We start from the raw sequence: 18,752 nt of genomic DNA on the forward strand, positions 1-18,752 counted from the left end.
GTATGTTTACACGTGGCGGAAATGGGCAGGGCTGTTTCAAAATAGATGGTGCAGATTTTGACTGCTTTTTGAATGCGGACATGCTGCAGAATTTTCTACAGAAAGAAGTGCTGAGGACATTCTGCAGTATTTCCGCGTCCAAAAAGCAGTCAACATTTGCGCACTGTCCCTGTCCTTTTTAGAACGACGGGGGTAAAATAGTACGCCATGATAAGCCCCGCCCCCTGACGTGTTGGCACTTTGCGATAAATAAGTTGATCTTGGGTTGCAGTTTGAGCACTCGGTCTCTAAAAGGTTCGCCATCACTGGTCTATGACATCTTCTCCAAAATGTGTAAGCTACAATACAAGTGGACTGATGGGCCTGGAAAAACAGTGTGCATCGCAGCATCTTCATTTCTACTGAATGATGGGGATCGTTAGGGTCAGATCCTCACCGATCCGGCATTGTTGACCACTTCTACGGAATGGCCATCCAAGTGTATTCCCAAATGGTAACATATACCTATGGACAGTATAAACTTACAGTAGAGTTCTAACCATTCTGGGAAAGCAGCATAAAAAGTAATAAAACATAATAAGTAGAAAATAGCCCTCTTGGATGAAGCGAGGCACGCTCCTCTGTAGACATGCCAGGGCACATATCCATTCCTGCACAACCAGCAGATCCCATACATTCCACACGTACAAATGTAATTAGCTATCTCCTCAGCGCGGCGGCCTGATGCCTCATATGCTCCCTAATAAATCTCTCGCCGCCTTTCTGAACATCAACCACAAAAATTTTAATTTTTTTCTCAATGGAGAAGTTGTCGATCCACAACAGACGGCGAGGGCCGCGAATCCCACTGCAGGGGATGTGTACAAACAGGTGACCCTGCCATTCTTAGCCCAGCGTGTTGTGTAATACTCGGCTTGTGGGATGAATAAACATTACTATCATAGCCTTAAGCAAGGGAAGGTTCATGAGAAAATCACATATACAGTCGGCCGCAAAGCGAAAGTAGGTTTTTTAATAGGAGGAACAATAAATCTTTAATGCTCAAAATCCGACCTTGTCTGCCCCGAGGGCCTCTTGTTGCACCGCCGTTTTCTTCCTATGTCAGACGTTCCTCAACAATCATGGGACGACTATCGCTCCTTGCATTTACACCATGAATGGAGGTGAAGCGGTTGGATGTAGGTCCGGCCGACCAGCTCCATTCACTATAAACAGGTAGTCACTCAAAGATTAAACAACTCCTGTTTACACGGCCGACAGTAGCTTGGCTTTTTAGTTGTGGCAGGGGCGTAACTATAGAGGGTGCAGGGGATGCGGTTGCACCCGGGCCCAGGAGCCTTAGGGGGACCATAAGGCCTCTCTTCTCCATATAGGGAGCCCAGTACTATGAATAAAGCATTATAGTTGGGGGCCCTGTTACAGGTTTTGCCTTAGGGGCCCAGAAGCTTCAAGTTATGTCTCTGTGCAGCATGGTTTAGGTATGGGTACGGGTACAGAAACAGAAAGAGGGGGGGGGGGGGCAGCTCACGTTTTGCATCAGAGCCCATGAGCCTTTAGTTACGCCCCTGAGTTGTGGTATATACCAATCGACTCTGTTGGCGGCCGCTTCTACACGATTCAACTATTGCCCGAATTCACTGTTTGGACGATAATTGCCCTGTGTAGAAGTACATTAGTGTCCCGGTTACAGCCATTTTTGGGGCTATCTAGTCCAGACTTCAGAGTAAAGTTCCATTTAGACACAATGATTATTGCTCAAAAGATGTCTTTTGAGCGATAATCGTTGTGTCATTTACAGAGCAAGCTGATCACTCAAACATTGAGCGATCACCTTGCGCTCCGAGCAGGGGATGCAGAAGACAAGCGGGGCCGCTTGTCTTCTGCATCCAGATGTTTTCTGCATGGAGCGTCCGGCTGTTATATAGCTGAGCGCTACAAGCGGGGTAGGGAGAACAGAATTGGACCGCTGTGTTCTTCATACCCCGCCTGTCATCAGGGAGCGGGAAACAGCTGAAATAATAGTATCAGCTGTATTCTGCTGTGAATCCCTGATAAGGCTCATCGTTGTCTTTCAGTGATGAGCAACGGCTTAACAAAAACTGCACGATGTTAGTGCAGTTACACACACGATTATCACTCAAAAGACGGCTTTTTGAGCGAATTTTGAGCGATAATCGTCATGTCTAAATGGGCCTTAATGCACCGCCCTGCTCCCTCCACCCCTTCTCCTCTCTCTGTGGCTCCTCCTCTTGGACTTTAATTTAAAGTCCCATCTTTGTCAGCCTGAGCCGTTCTTTCTAAAAACAAAGTTGTGTTTTTGTTTATACATCCCGCGTAACGTAAGGAGGTAGCTGCTAGAAAAAAAAATGTATTTATTTTAAAGTTATATTTACATGCTAAAAGTTTGTTTCCCTTTAAAAACTTTGAAGCATACGCAGGAAGTTTCGAGGCGACTGGGACATCTGAGTATGCTGTTGTAACGGAATATGGCCCTGCCCGTAGCCGGTGACCCCACATACCCGCGACCTTTCCAGAATGTTATTTCTGGAAGGCCCGCTGGTCGGACGGCTTCCGATAATGCAGAAAAATAGAGCATGCTGCGATTCTTCCTCCGCAAGCAAAAAAAAAATCGCAATTGATTTCCGCTCGTGGGCATGAACAATCACTTTGCCATAGCTTGCTCTAGAGGGTTACTGCTGCGGAATCCGGGGGCAGACGCCCGCCCCAAATTCCTCAGCAACAACCCGCCTGTCTGCGTGAGGCCTTTGGCTATCTGTTCTAGTTTGCAGTGTTTAACTTTTAGACAGTTTTAGTAAATAAGCCCCACAGTAAATACTGCACAAATCATGTAAGTGCAATTTTTCCCAGAAAACTGTGGTATTTGAATAGTACATCTGCCTGTCTGACTTTGCACTGTCTAACTTTTTGATTTTAACGGAGCCTTGCAGACCTGCGCTTGATCGCGGCGTTTTCTAACACCACTATTTTCTAGCGCTATCTGCTCTATTTTACAGAATGATGGGGTGCGTTAAAAAACCTGCTGTCGAAGGCAGGAACCTGCATCCGAAAACGAAAGTAAAATCGCGGTAAAACGCTGCAATCACAATTGCGCCGTTTTGCCGACTGCATGTGTGAGAGTGGCCTGAGTAAATGGGCCCCTGTTTTACAGCCACTTTCAAACACTTTTTTTTTTTGCTGTGACCGACAAAGGGGTGTGGCCTAAATTGCTCCAAAATTTGCACCAAACGCTTAGTTCAATTTTGGCATGAACTAAGCCAAATAAAAGATGGTCGAAGCTTAGACTAGACAGTCTTAAAATTTCATAAAAATCATAGGAAGTTTTAACTGCGTCCAATCTCTCAGCCAATAGCAGCAGGACTCCTCTATGAATGATTGCTATTGGAAACACTAAGTGGATAGGGAATAACTAGCTGATCGGTGGGGGTCTTGCCGCTAAGACCCCTACCATTCTCAAGAACAGGACTCTCGTGTCCCGCTCTTCTTTCACTGTGGAGGTCACTTCTCCCCTGCAGTGACAACACTCTGAATTGAGAGCAGTCAGCGCTCCATTCATTTCAATGGGGCTGATCGAAATACTCGAGTGGGTGCCACAAAAGTATCTCGACAGTCACAATGAGAGTAAATAGAGTGCTGGTGAACTTGTGTGATCAGCCGTCAAATCAGTCTTCTCCTCACTAACCCTGCAGCGAGGAGTATGGGGGACCCCAAATTTGGAGATCAGCGGGGGTCTCAACAGTGAGACCTCCACTGATCAGCAAGTTATCCACCATCCTGCTTAACTTATCCAAGTCAGATCTGTACTGAGGGCAAGCAGGCTGTCTGCTCGTAGTGGGTGTAAGGCTGGGTTCACATGGGGCGGATTCCCGGCAGAAATCTCGCGGTTTGGCCTGGCCGCTTGCTCTTTCGCTGTGGCCAGCGCTCCCACAGAGGAGAGCGCGGCCGCAGCGGAAGAAGTAAAAAGATGAACATGCTGCGGCCGGTGAATCCGCGTCGCAGTGCCGGCTTCTGCCGGATTTGCTGTCCCGTGTGTACGGGATTTCTGAGAAATCTCGCCCACATGGCTGGCTAATCCGAGGATTAGCGGCCGCGGCAAAATTCGGGATGGAATTTCCGCGGCAAATCCACCCTGTGTGAACCCCACCTATAAGTGGCAGTTGCCCCATGGCCTGTGATCTTTATCAGCTTCCACCAAACCACGGCCGGGCTCACTTGAAGGTGACCCGGTCAGCCGGAGGTTCCGTCGCAGATCCGGCACAAAATAACGCATGCAGAGCTTTTTCTTCCGTCTAAAGGCCGACCAGCTGAGCAGGAGGCGAATGGACCACAATATATTCAATGGGGTCCGTCCGGCGCTGTTCGGTTCCGTCCTAAGGCCTCATGTCCACGGCCACGCACAGATTCCCAGTGCAGAATCCTGCAGCGGTTTCCAGCCGTGCCCGCAGACATGAGGCCAGAAAATATATTTACTCCACTGCCCTGACGCGGCGCGGGTCTCTGTCGTAGCCGGAGCTGTGCTTACTTTTTTTTTTTAAATGTCCTGCTTTCTCGCAGATCCGTGGCACGGACGCAGTGTCAGCTGCGTCTGTGCCACGGCGCGAACGACTTCCATGGGCGCGGATTGCACAGACCGGCACAGATTTTTAAATTCCATTTTCCCCGTGGACATGAGGCCTAAGATGGAGCCGTTCGGCACGGGGATTCCCCTTTCCTGCTCACCGAATCCCGGATGCAGATGTGACACCCTGACACGAGCGCCCCCTTTTACTGAGGGTGAACTATTAAAATTAACCCCTTAATGCCCGGTTCCCATATGGCCTCCGCACTTAAAGGTCCCGTCGACCTTACAGTCTCCACCATCAGTATTATCTCTGCACTGTATGGCGGTATTATACACTATACACCATGGATCTGTTTTGTAGTTTCCCCTTCAACAAGCAGCGGCGTGGGACAGACGGCGGTCGTTATTCACGGGCCTTTCTGTATGGCCGGCCTTCATGCTCATCGCCCGGTTATATAACATCTTGTGTAATACACGGTTAATCAGATGGCCAGGACGAGCGAGGGAGAGACGACTGTATGTGTAACTCGCAGCCGTCCATCACACAGCTGGATAGAGAGCACACAATATAGCAGTGTAGGCCGGACAGCTGTTGGGGCCGAGGCGCACGCATAATCACCGTGAACGATAACCCACATGCAGAGCGGCATGTATCTGCAAATAACAAAGGGCGACATTTTATATGTGTCAACCTCAGGGGTCCGCCCGGGGTGAAGGGGGAGAAATAAGGAGAAAATGGGGGTGATAAATTCACCGCAGTAGAAGGCATACAGATAAATGTGCTCGTCTATACAGCTTATGTTATCTGTAGGCCTACATGTCAGCCGGGGGATAACTACAGGGTCGGCCATGGAAAAGTAGGCCGGCGCCGCACTCTTATGGAAGCCGTCTAAGAGAAAATCTGTCTGTTGCCCATAGCAACCAATCACAGCGCAGCTCTCATTTCTTATACTGCTGAGGTAAAATGAAGGCTGCAGTGTGATTGGTTGCTATCCCCCTTATAGGGTGAGGTAAAATGAAAGCCGAGCTGTGATTGGTTGCTATTTCTTATAGTGTGAGGTAAAATGAAAGCTGCGCTGTGATTGGTTGCTATTTCTTATAGTGTGAGGTAAAATGAAAGCTGCTGTGCTGTGATTTGTTGCTATTTCTTTTACCGCTGAGGTAAAGTGAAAGCTGCGCTGTAATTGGTTGCTATAGGCAACAAGGATTTTCTTTTAGGCAGCTTTCATAAGAGTGTGGCGCCCACAGCAACCAATCACAGCGCAGCTTTCATTTTACCTCAGCAGTATAAGAAATGAAAGCTGAGCTGTGATTGGTTGCTAGGGGCAACAAAGACAGATTTTCTTTCAGATAGCTTTCATTTAGACACAAAATAACTGAATGCGTAGGTATTCACACCCTTCACTTCATTACAGGTTGTAACTTCTAAAATCGGGAGGTACGAGGTATTGGTTAATATTCTGTATTGCGGTATTATTTGAGCACTTTACCGTACACTGTTTTGGCGCGGTGTGGATGGCATAGTGTAGGCACAATATGTAGGCTCTGTATTGGGACCCCTTTTACACGGGCCGATAAATCGTTCAGATTCCCGCGATCCAGCAACAATTTGAACAATTATCGTTCAGTCTACATGTCTGCATCGGCTGAACGGCGAATGGTAATTTGTTCTCATATCGGCCCAAGTGAACAGGCAGCCATTCACTTATGAACAACTGCCTGTTTACTGTGAAAGGAACGATCCCCGGCCGCTCCGCCTCCATTCGCTGAGCACTGATCACTCCCATGTAAAAGCACAGGAACGATTATCGCTGGGACGACCGGTCGGACATCTGCGCCGGACAGGTCGCCCCGTGTAAGCGGGCCCTCGGGGTGCTGCATGCTAAACATAGAGAATACAACCCTTTGATTTCAGCGGGTTCGCTCCTATAGGCGTATTTCGTGCGTGTACAAAAACATAGTTCCTGCTCTATTTTCCTGCGTTTTGCGCGTATTATTAACTACGCGTGGGAAGGATCGGCGAGTCGATAATACCGCTAATGGAAATGGAACCATTAAAATCAACGGTTTTGTTTTGTTCCGTTACGCGGCCGTGATTATCACGCCCATGTGAAGCCCTTAAATATATTTACATGATGGCCACAAGGCACGTTGCCCAAAACCCGTCAGCCTTGGCAGGAGCGGGCGACTGTCGTATCTGTATGGGCGCCTCCCAACGTTTTGAAAAAGAAGAATGAGGAATGTGAAAGCAGTTTTTCCGAACTCCATTATTGATGATCTCTCCTGATGCGTTTATGCACACGCCTTATCACAATGCATGTGTGCCGTGTATGGGGCGCTTTTGTGCATGTATCGGCGCATTTTACTGTACTTTTTGCGTGATTTAAAAGACGATTTAGCCTAATGTGTTCTTTTCCTCGCAGTTTTGCGCTGTTTTTCGCACATCCCATTGCGTGCGTATTTGCGCACCTCCCTCCCCATAGCCTTTTATGGGGCCCTTTGGTGCTCAGATGAGCGAAAAAAGCGCACGCAAAATATGAAAAATGAGAACAAACCTACTGATATCCATGGCATCTATTCTTTGCATATTTGCGTACGCCAGAGGCGTAACTTGAAGCTTCTGGGCCCCAATGCAAAACCTGTAACAGGGGCCCCAACTATAATGCTTTATTCATAGTACTCGGCTCCCTATATGGAGAAGAGAGGCCTTATGGGCTCCCTAAGGCTCCTGGGCCCGGGTGCAACTGCATCCCCTGTACCCTCTATAGTTACGCCCCTGGCGTACGCCATTACATCCGTGTGAAGGCGCCCTAAGTCAGGATCCCCGCCGATCGGTTGTTTGAAGACACCACTTTTCTCAGGCCGGTGACGTCACGTACATTCATCACATGACCTGCATCCCATTCCAATCAATGGGGTAAGGTGCTATGCCAGGCACCACCACTATGAAATGTACAGCGCTGTGCCTGCAAAGCCAAACATTTCATATAGTCTTTAAAGCTCTACGTTGTATCTTCCACCTCTTAAGGTCACATTTTATATATATTATACCTTTAAACGTTTTACTTTTATCTTTGCTCCTTTTCCCTGCGCAGCGAATGATTGCGCAGCTCCACCCGTCTCTTGCTTCCCTCTTTTATCTGGCAAAGACACATTTGCGTATGACGTGGCTGATAAACAATGTGAGTTTAATGTGAATATCCCCCAAAACAGCGGAGGAGCTTCTCTCCTGGGTTTTGTAACTTTTGCTCTTCTTCTTCTTTCTATTAATCAGCGCTCCTGGCTATATTCACTTTCATTTCTCGCTCTGATCCCGTCATGCATGCTTGGGCCCAGGACCGCTACACGTTTTTTTTTGCTGCCATTGATTGCTGTGCACACTGCTGCCACCTTTTGGAGGTTGGAGGAAGTGACCATGTGAACTTCATGCAGAGGAGACAAGGAAGGAATTCATGGAATGTAGAGCGCTCCTGTAATCAGAAGGATAGTGAAACCTCCAGGACTGAGGCTGTGCTGACCGCACTGTACACGGCGTACAATTACTGGCTGCGCGCACAAACCAATGTACGCTTGATGTGCGCGGGCCATCTGCAACCTGATCTGCAGAACTACAACTTCCAGCATGCACTGACGGCGCAAGATTAGGAGTGGGAGTTTAGCAAGGGTTTTAGGGCTCATTCACATAGGTGTAAGCGTATTTTGGTTAAACGCACTCCATTTTTACGCTTATTTCGCCCACTCCTGCGCTTTTTTTGTGCACGCAAAAAAGGTACACAGTAGGGCCCATGTATTTGCTGCGCAAATCTGCAGGTTTGCTGCGTATTCGCTGCGTATTTGTCCCGGCCCATTCACTTCAATGGTCTACTGTGGTGCGTAATATGAACCAAAATAGATCACCATGTTTTCCTACATGGCACCGTGACGCGATGCATTGAAGACAATGGGGGAACTCCGCGATCCTCCGCCACAACAGTCCGGGGGGAAAACTTGATGACGAGGCAAAAAAAAGGACACGATGAATTGTCCTTATGGTCAAGTCTACACAATGGCTTTACAGACACTTACTAGCATTGAGTCACTCTGCACAGACTAATCACACTGTTTTTGCAAGCTGCTTGCAAATTCCGTGGCAGTCCTTTTATGATCTGGAACTTGTAGTTCGTCGGTATCCAAAAAGCAGCAAGTTCCCCAAATTTGGTAACAATAGAAAAATGTCTATTTGTGGATCTGCTGCAATGATAATACTGATAAAAAAAAATTGGCATTGTGTCTGCTGACAGGAACCGAGCGGCTGTCAGTCACATTTATGATGTGGAGGCTGGTGTGCTGCAGGCGGGGAGGAAACTTGCTGAGAACCTAAGGGCAGCATGTTGTAGCAGGAGCAGGAATAGTGAGAATGCCGGGTCACCGCCTGCAGCAGGCAGCACGGCCAAACCCAAGGAGAGAATCTTGCACAAAAGCAGGAAAAGAGTGAAGAACCTTCTCTGTACAGAGGGCAGAAAACTGTCTTAAAATTCATATTATTATCAATGCATTCATAGAAGTGACACATTTATGTGGATTCTGTGCCCATTACGGGTGCATTCACACGGGCGAGCTTCACACACAATATCTGACCCATATAGAAAAGGCGAGATAAGGCGCGTGAGAAGAACACATAACTTTTAATGTGCTTGTTCACATGAGCGATTTCTCTCTTGGACCGAGGTTGGAGCGTCGCTGCGTGTCCTATTTTTGGGTGATTCTGTTTCAGAATCGTCTATTACTTCCGAAGGCAGCAAAAACAAAATGGCATGTAGATGTGATTTCCATGTGAGTATGGCTGAACACACACGGCCAGGTCGGATTCTGCATGTGGGATCCCATAGCGGAATACGTCCCTGTCTCTGCCCGGTGACCCCTGCTTACCTCTCTGGATTCTTCACATGCGCAGTACATGTTCAGAACCGTGTAGTCCTCGGGCGCTTAACATTCGCATTCCCATGTGAAACACTGAACGATCAGGGCTTAAAGCCACGATAAGCGCCCGAGCCGGCGCTGGTTTTTATGCCAGTCGAAACGCAACGACGAGTGAGAACCTCCCGATTCTCGCACGTCGTTGGCTACGTTTTAACTGAACGATAATCACGGGATAGTAAGGTGCATTCCCACGGGTGAGCGTGTTAGCGGGCCAAGAAACTTGGGTTGATATCGCACTCTTAAACTTGCGATCTTCACGTACATTCGCACCCCCGCATTATAAATATCACTGGAGATTATAAATCACTACGATAACATTGCGGCACGTTTTGCGCCTAATGCATAGAGATCAGACTTGTCCCCCCGCCCCCCGGGCCAACTTTTTGCACCAGTGGTATCTTGCTGGATAAACAGACACAAATTATAAAAGTTCTTCCTGAAACTTTGTAGCCTTTTGCTGAGCCTGTTTCTTGCAAACTTCTGCAGAGTTGTTCCCTTGTGAGATCTGCCCGGTAACAGATCTGCTCTGCCATTGGCGGCAGCCAGTGATGAGTGTTCCTAGAACAACCCCTCCATTATAGGGAGTTCCCTTCATCATTGTAATGTATGACCACACACAGGGGGGGGGGGGGGAGCAGGACTCACACCCTGATAACCAGACCTGATAACTAATCCTTATCCTCTGATAACCAGCTTCACAAGCAGTGACTAGTCCTACAGCACACAGTGAAGTTTACCTACTAATCAGCGGCCTGGTGCGCCCATCCTGCAAAGTCCCATAAAATGGCTCATTATATTGCTTATCTGCACCAGCCTGCTGGTGGGGCTTATAATCTACAAATGTGCATGCAACCCACTGCGCCAATAGAATGCATTGCGGCAGAATCGGGTCACTTATTGATCGCGCATAGGGTTACTGGTAAATGTATCATTAAATGTAAATTAAATACAGAGACTGCTAAAGATTCGATACGTGATCATGGGCGCAACCCGTGCTTATCGCTCAGATTGGTGGAGATCTCACCACTGAGACGCTTACCGATCCCAAAGATGGGGGTCCCGTGTCCAACTGCCCTCCAGACTGCGGGCTTTCTGCAGTGAGGTGGAGATGGAATGAAGCGGCGGTCTCGCATGTGCTCTGCCTCTCCATTCATTTCAATGGGACTGCCGATAATTGACAAGCACTTGGCTGTCTTTGACAATCCCACTGAACATGAATGAAGCGCTACCGTGTGACCAACACTCCATTCAATCTCCTCCTAACTGTGGGGGTGCAGCGAGAAGAGGGGGGACATGGGAATCCCATTCTTAGGATTGGTGGGGGTCTCAACCAATCAGATAAAAGTTGATTTTGGTGCAACCCCTTTAAAACCCTTTTACAATGGCCGATAATCCGGAATGAAGATTTGTCTGAACGTTCATCTACCCAATCATTGGCCCTTGTGCAAGTACTGCAATCAGCCGACTAAATGAACAAACTCCCGTTTGTCCGGCACCAAACGTCATCAGTCGTCAGCAGCTCATCACACCGTGCAACCAGTAATGCGCTCCCAACAGTAACAGAGCTATACGAGGAGAAACGACCTCACGAATGATCGCTCGGGCAGGTACAGTACAGCTGGAGGAGCGCTGATCAACTTGCAAAAATTATGAACTTCTGCCTTGCCGAAAGCCTTTAGATCGCAAGCTCTTTTGTTCTGCCTTTCCGTTGACAGCCACTGAGGGTCTTCCAGGCATGAGATTGGGATCCAATGACTATAATCTAGAGCGGTCTTCAAAACTGAACCCATCACGGTTCCATCAACCACAGATCACGACAGTTTTCTACAAGAGCGTGTTCTACATCCGAAGAACCACGAGGAAAGACAAGAGGATGAGAAGATAATCCAGACCCTAAAATATCACCATATTATATCACGAGGGAGCAATAAATTGTTGGAATGAGCGAATGAGTTGTTTACCATCCAGCAATATCTGTTTACAAATGGTGATCAGTGATTACATTTTTCATCGGCCTGTCAGGGGGGTCTGGAAATGCCAGGAAATGGTCTGCAAATGACTGAACGACGATTTTTATGTCTGCATGAAAAAGCAGCGAATGAAAAGCAAATGAATTATCGTTCATCGTTCTCAATTGTCGGCTGTGGTTACACTGAACGCTTATAGTTCACTTTTACCCGACTCAACAATTATTTGAACGATAATCGTTGCGTGTAAACGGGCCCCAGGAACGACCCTATTGAGCCATTTGTTTCCTTGCCTTGTGACCTTGAAGATGATCACCGGGTAATGGCGCAACAGAGGAGCTGGCAGGCAGTAAACCAACTATCTAGAACAATCAGCGTGCGATAAGCGGCAGCGATTATGTGGGCGCAGTGTATAAATGAAACTTTGATGTGACGCCAAATAAGGTGAACTGGATAAATGGAGGTCATTCTACGACGACTTGGCCAAGATGCCCATCACTCATCGTCACCAGATACCGGGCTGTCCTGTATGTTGGGTGATGAGTACAAAAATGACCATTAAAGGGGCTGTACCAGAATTTCAAGTTATCCTCTATCCAAAGGTTAGGGGCAGGGGCATAACTAAAGGCTCAGGGGCCCTGATGCAAAAGGTGAGCTGGGGGCCCCCCTCTATCTGTATCTGTACCCGTACCCATACCTAAACCATGCTGCCCAGAGACATAACTTGAAGCTTCTGGGCCCCAATGCAAAACCTGTAACAGGGCCCCCAACTATAATGCTTTATTCATAGTACTGGGCTCCCTATATGGAGAAGAGAGGCCTTATGGGCCCCCTAAGGCCCCTGGGCCCGGGTGCAACCGCATCCCCTGCACCTTCTATAGTTACGCCCCTGCTGATTGGTTGGGGTCTCACCGCTGAGACTCGAGAACGGGACTCCCATGTCCCACTCTCCTGTCACTGCGGAGGGTCGTTTCTCCTCCTGCAGTGACATGAGCGTGTGCGGTCAGCGCTCCATTCATTTCAATGAGGCTGATGGAAATAGCTGAGCAGCATCGGCTCTGGTGTCTCCGCAGTCCCACTGAATGGCGCACTAGTGCGCTTGCGTGGCCAGTGCTCCATTCAGGCTCCTCTTCACTGCAGGGGGTGCAGTAACCCCATAGTGAGGCGGAAGGAGGACACGGGACCACCGATCTCGAGATCAGAGGGGGTCTCATTCGTCCGACGATCATCCTGAGTAACGCTTCATTTACACAGGACGACCGTCGGCTAAACGACCGCATGAGCGCTGGCATCACCACTAGTAGTTTGCGCTCGTGCAAACTGTGAGTCTCGCTCACTTTTCGCTCTGCGCTTCACATTCTACATGAGTCCTGAGCGGGGAGCGCTTACACGCAGCGAGAAGCGAGCGAACCAGCGATGATGTTTATGCGAATAGTGCCCCATGGCTTTGCATTTTACTATTATCACGCTTTTTCGTTCGTTCGAGCGCGTTTTACGTGATAACCGCCCCGTGTAAATGGCCCTTATTGCCGGCGCTCTCTACCTGCCGGTTCGCCACGTGCGGCCGTAAATGATAAATGTCTCTGCAGGGTGTGTAAGGTAAAGGTCTGAACAACGAGGAGCCCTGCAGGAATTTGTCGCCTGAGCGCAGAGGGCGTTGTGACTGCGGGCGATCTTCTAATTCACCTCCGGGAGATGAGTGCGCTCGCACAGGGGGCGGAGCCAGCAGAACTGTCCCATTCACAAAATACTGAAACAGAGAAGTCGCACTTCCTTCCTGCACCGCACACACACACACGCTCGCTACACGTGATCCGCTGCACCCACAATAGAACTTCTTCTGAAGGCCTCCAGAAAGGCTTAGAAATACCAACCGCTTAGTATACAGATGTAGCAGAGCTGAGACGGTTTGACATAGGACTGCAGATAAACCCATTTTACTCACTAAAGGCACTTTTCTACGGAACGATTGTCATTCGTATTCCCGTGATCATCATTCAGTGTAAATGCATGCCCCGGCCGAATGAGAATTCATTCGCTTCTCCTTCGTAATTCGGTTTCTGCACGCCGTATCGTTGCGTGTAAACAGGCAGTGAAAGGAGGCAGGCTGTCCGGAACGATCCCCGCCCCGCCCCGTCTTCGTTCATTGGCGATGCTCGCTCCTGTGTAACAGCACTTCGACGCCAAAAGTTTCCGCCGTGCAGAAACGATGACAAAATCAGCTCTGCTGCATCTGTAAGCTTTCAGACCCCAAGCCTGATAAAGAGATGCAGCAGACTTCAGTTTGTCACCGGTGACACGTTGTTACGTAGGACTCGTAGCGCTCATTCTTCTTCATCAGGTTTCATGGTGCACAAACAATCTAACATCCAATGACGGGATCGGCTCTGCTACATCTGTAGCGCCGGCCTTATAACCACATCACCTTCGTGTGAGGCATCGGGGATGGCAGTAACCTGCTGCTGCCAGTTCTGTGTAGGCGGAAGACGTCTGCAGCACCAAGACAGCCCTGTACCTGCGTACATGGTATAAAGTGTCAGAGGACATACTGGGCGCCGGGTATATACTGTGCACTGTATACCCTGAGTGTATATACTGTGCACTGTGTACCCCGAGTGTATATACTGTGCACTGTGTACCCTGAGTGTATATAGCCTGCACTGTGTACCCTGAGTGTATATACTGTGCACTGTGTACCCCGAATGTATATAGCCTGCACTGTGTACCCTGAGTGTATATACTGTGCACTGTGTACCCCGAGTGTATATACTGTGCACTGTGTACCCTGACTGTATATACTATGCACTGTGTACCCTGACTGTATATACTGTGCACTGTGTACCATGAGTGTATATACTATGCACTGTGTACCCTGACTGTATATACTGTGCATTGTGTACCCTGACTGTATATACTGTGCACTGTGTACCATGAGTGTATATACTGTGCACTGTGTACCCTGACTGTATATACTGTGCACTGTGTACCATGAGTGTATATACTATGCACTGTGTACCCTGACTGTATATACTGTGCACTGTGTACCCTGACTGTATATACTATGCACTGTGTACCGACTGCACAGTATATATAGTTAGGGTACACATGGCACAGTATATACACTCAGGGTACACTGTGCACAGTATGTGTAGTCAGGCTGCACAGTTCACAGTATATACACTGTGTACCCTGACTGTATATACTGTGCACCCTGAGTGTATATAGCCTGCACTGTGTACCCTGACTGTATATACTATACACTGTGTATCCTGACTGTATATACTGTGCACTGTGTACCCTGAGTGTATATAGCCTGCACTGTGTACCCTGACTGTATATACTATACATTGTGTATCCTGACTGTATATACTGTGCACTGTGTACCATGAGTGTATATACTGTGCACTTTGTACCCTGACTGTATATACTATGCACTGTGTACCCTGACTGTATATACTGTGCACTGTGTACCCTGACTGTATATACTATGCACTGTGTACCCTGACTGTATATACTGTGTACCCTGACTGTATATACTGTGCACTGTGTACCATGAGTGTATATACTGTGCACTGTGTACCCTGACTGTATATACTGTGCACTGTGTACCATGAGTGTATATACTGTGCACTGTGTACCCTGACTATATATACTGTGCACTGTGTACCATGAGTGTATATACTGTGCACTGTGTACCCTGACTGTATATACTGTGTACCCTGACTGTATATACTATGCACTGTGTACCCTGACTGTATATACTGTGCACTGTGTACCATGAGTGTATATACTGTGCACTGTGTACCCTGACTGTATATACTATGCACTGTGTACCCTGACTGTATATACTATGCACTGTGTACCCTGACTGTATATACTGTGCACTGTGTACCATGAGTGTATATACTGTGCACTGTGTACCCTGACTGTATATACTGTGCACTGTGTACCATGAGTGTATATACTGTGCACTGTGTACCCTGACTATATATACTGTGCACTATGTACCATGAGTGTATATACTGTGCACTGTGTACCCTGACTGTATATACTGTGTACCCTGACTGTATATACTATGCACTGTGTACCCTGACTGTATATACTGTGCACTGTGTACCATGAGTGTATATACTGTGCACTGTGTACCCTGACTGTATATACTGTGCACTGTGTACCATGAGTGTATATACTGTGCACTGTGTACCCTGACTGTATATACTGTGCACTGTGTACCATGAGTGTATATACTGTGCACTGTGTACCCTGACTATATATACTGTGCACTATGTACCATGAGTGTATATACTGTGCACTGTGTACCCTGACTGTATATACTATGCACTGTGTACCCTGACTGTATATACTGTGTACCCTGACTGTATATACTGTGCACTGTGTACCATGAGTGTATATACTGTGCACTGTGTACCCTGACTATATATACTGTGCACTGTGTACCATGAGTGTATATACTGTGCACTGTGTACCCTGACTGTATATACTGTGTACCCTGACTGTATATACTATGCACTGTGTACCCTGACTGTATATACTGTGCACTGTGTACCATGAGTGTATATACTGTGCACTGTGTACCCTGACTGTATATACTGTGTACCCTGACTGTATATACTGTGCACTGTGTACCATGAGTGTATATACTGTGCACTGTGTACCCTGACTGTATATACTGTGCACTGTGTACCATGAGAGTATATACTGTGCACTGTGTACCCTGACTGTATATCCTGTGCCCCCCGAGTGTATATAGCCTGCACCGTGTTCTATGCCTCTTTGTACTGTACATTGTGTACCTTGTATTGTGTATGCTGACTGTATATACAGTACTGTGAATTGTGTACCACACCTCTATATACTGCGCATTGTGTAGGCTGCCTGTATATACTGTGCATTGTGTACCCGCCTATATAGTCAGAGTATACAATGCACAATATATACAGTCAGTATACACAAAGTATACAGGTAGACTGCACAATGCACAGTATATACAGACAGGTTATACAATATGAAGTATATACAGGCAGATAGTACAGTCACAGTATATATACAGGCAGGGTTCAGTACAGTATATACAGTCAGGGTAGACAAGGCACAGTATATACAGTCAGATAGTACAGTGCACAGTATATATACAGGCAGGGTTCAGTACAGTATATACAGTCAGAGTGCACAAGGCACACTATAGTCCAACAAGTTGCGTAACACAACATACAGTATATACAGACAAGTTGCGTAATGCAGAGTATATACAATTAGGGTAAACAATTTACAATATATACAGGCAGATTGTACAATACGCAGCATAGACAGTCATAATGCACAGTACAGTATATATAGGCAGGGTACACAGTATACAGACAGGGTGCATAATGCACAGTACAGTATATATAGGCAGTGTACACAGTATACAGACAGGGTGCATAATGCACTGTATATTTATACAGTCAGTGAACACAATGTCCAGTATATATAGACATTGTGACTATGTACAGTATATATTGGCAGTGTGACTATGTACAGTATATATTGGCAGTGTACACAGTATACGGAATACATAGGCAGGTTCCATGATGCCCAATACAGTATATACAGTCAGGATCCACAGCATATACAATATATACAGTCAGTGTATACAGTATATGCAGTATACATAGTCAGTGTACACAGTACATCCAGTATATATATAGTCACAGTATATAGAGAGTCAGGGTGCATAGTATATATACAGTATATATGCAGTCAGGGTGCACAGTATATATAGTACATACAGTCAGGATACAAAGTACATATATAGGCAGGATGCAAAGTATATCTAGTATATACAGTCAGGATATGCAGTCTACCCAGTATATATACAGTCAGGAGACAACAACACATCCAGTGTACACAGTCCATACCCAGTGAGGGTGCAAAGTATGTATACATCCAGTGAGGGTGCATGGTATATACAGTATATATCCAGCGAGGGTGCAAAATATATACAGTATATATACAATGAGAGTGAAGTGTATATATACAGTAAGGATGCAGAGTATATACAGTACATCCAGTGAGGGTGCATAGTATATATAGTATATCCAGTGAGGGTGCAGAGTATATATAGTATATCCAGTGAGGGTGCAGAGTGTATATAAACTAAGAGTGCCGAGTATATACAATAAGGGGGCAGAGTATATATCCAGTGAGGGTGCAGAGTATATATAGTATAAATCCAGTAAGTATATACAGTACATCCAGTGAGGGTGCAGAGTATATACAGTGAGGGTGCAGAGTATATGTACAGTAAGGGTGCAGAGTATATATGCAGTGAGGGTGCAGAGTATATATACAGTAAGGGTGCAGAGTATATACAGTATATATCCAGTGAGGGTGCAGAGTATATATATGGTAGTAAGGGTGCAGAGTATATATAGTATAAATCCAGTAAGTATATACAGTACATCCAGTGAGGGTGCAGAGTATATACAGTGAGTATATACAGTATATACAGTACATCCAGTGAAGGTGCAGAGTATATATACAGTAAGGGTGCAGAGTATATATAGCATACATCCAGTGAGTGTATACAGTACATCCAGTGAGGGTGCAGAATATATGTAAGGTAGTATATATACATTGAGTATATACAGTACATCCAGTGAGGGTGCAGAGTATATACAGTAAGGGTGCAGAGTATATATAGTATATACAGTAAGGGTTCAGAGTATATACAGTACATCCAGTGAGGGTTCAGAGTATATATAGTATATACAGTGAGGGTGCAGAGTATATATACCATATGTAGTAAGGGTGAAGAATATATATCCAGTGAGGGTGCAGAGTATATAAAGTATATATACAGTGAGTATATACAGTATGGGTGCAGACTTTTATATACACTAAGGGTGCAGAGTATATATAGTACATCCAGTGAGGATGCAGAGTATATATACAGTAAGGGTGCAGAGTATATATAGTATATACAGTGAGGTTGCAGAATATATATATATAGTAAGGGTGCAGAGTAGATAAAGTATATACAGTGAGGGTGCAGAGAATATACAGTATATATCCAGTGAGGGTGCAGAGTATATATAGTACATACAGTGAGGGTGCAGAACATATATTCAGTAAGGGTGCAGACTATATATAGTATATACAGTGAGGGTGCAGAGTAGATACAGTACATCCAGTGAGGATGCAGAATATATATATATATATACAGTGAGGGTGCAGAGTATATACAG

This window comes from Eleutherodactylus coqui, chromosome 11, assembly GCF_035609145.1.
Source record: "Eleutherodactylus coqui strain aEleCoq1 chromosome 11, aEleCoq1.hap1, whole genome shotgun sequence".
NCBI classification, from domain to species: Eukaryota; Metazoa; Chordata; class Amphibia; order Anura; family Eleutherodactylidae; genus Eleutherodactylus; species Eleutherodactylus coqui.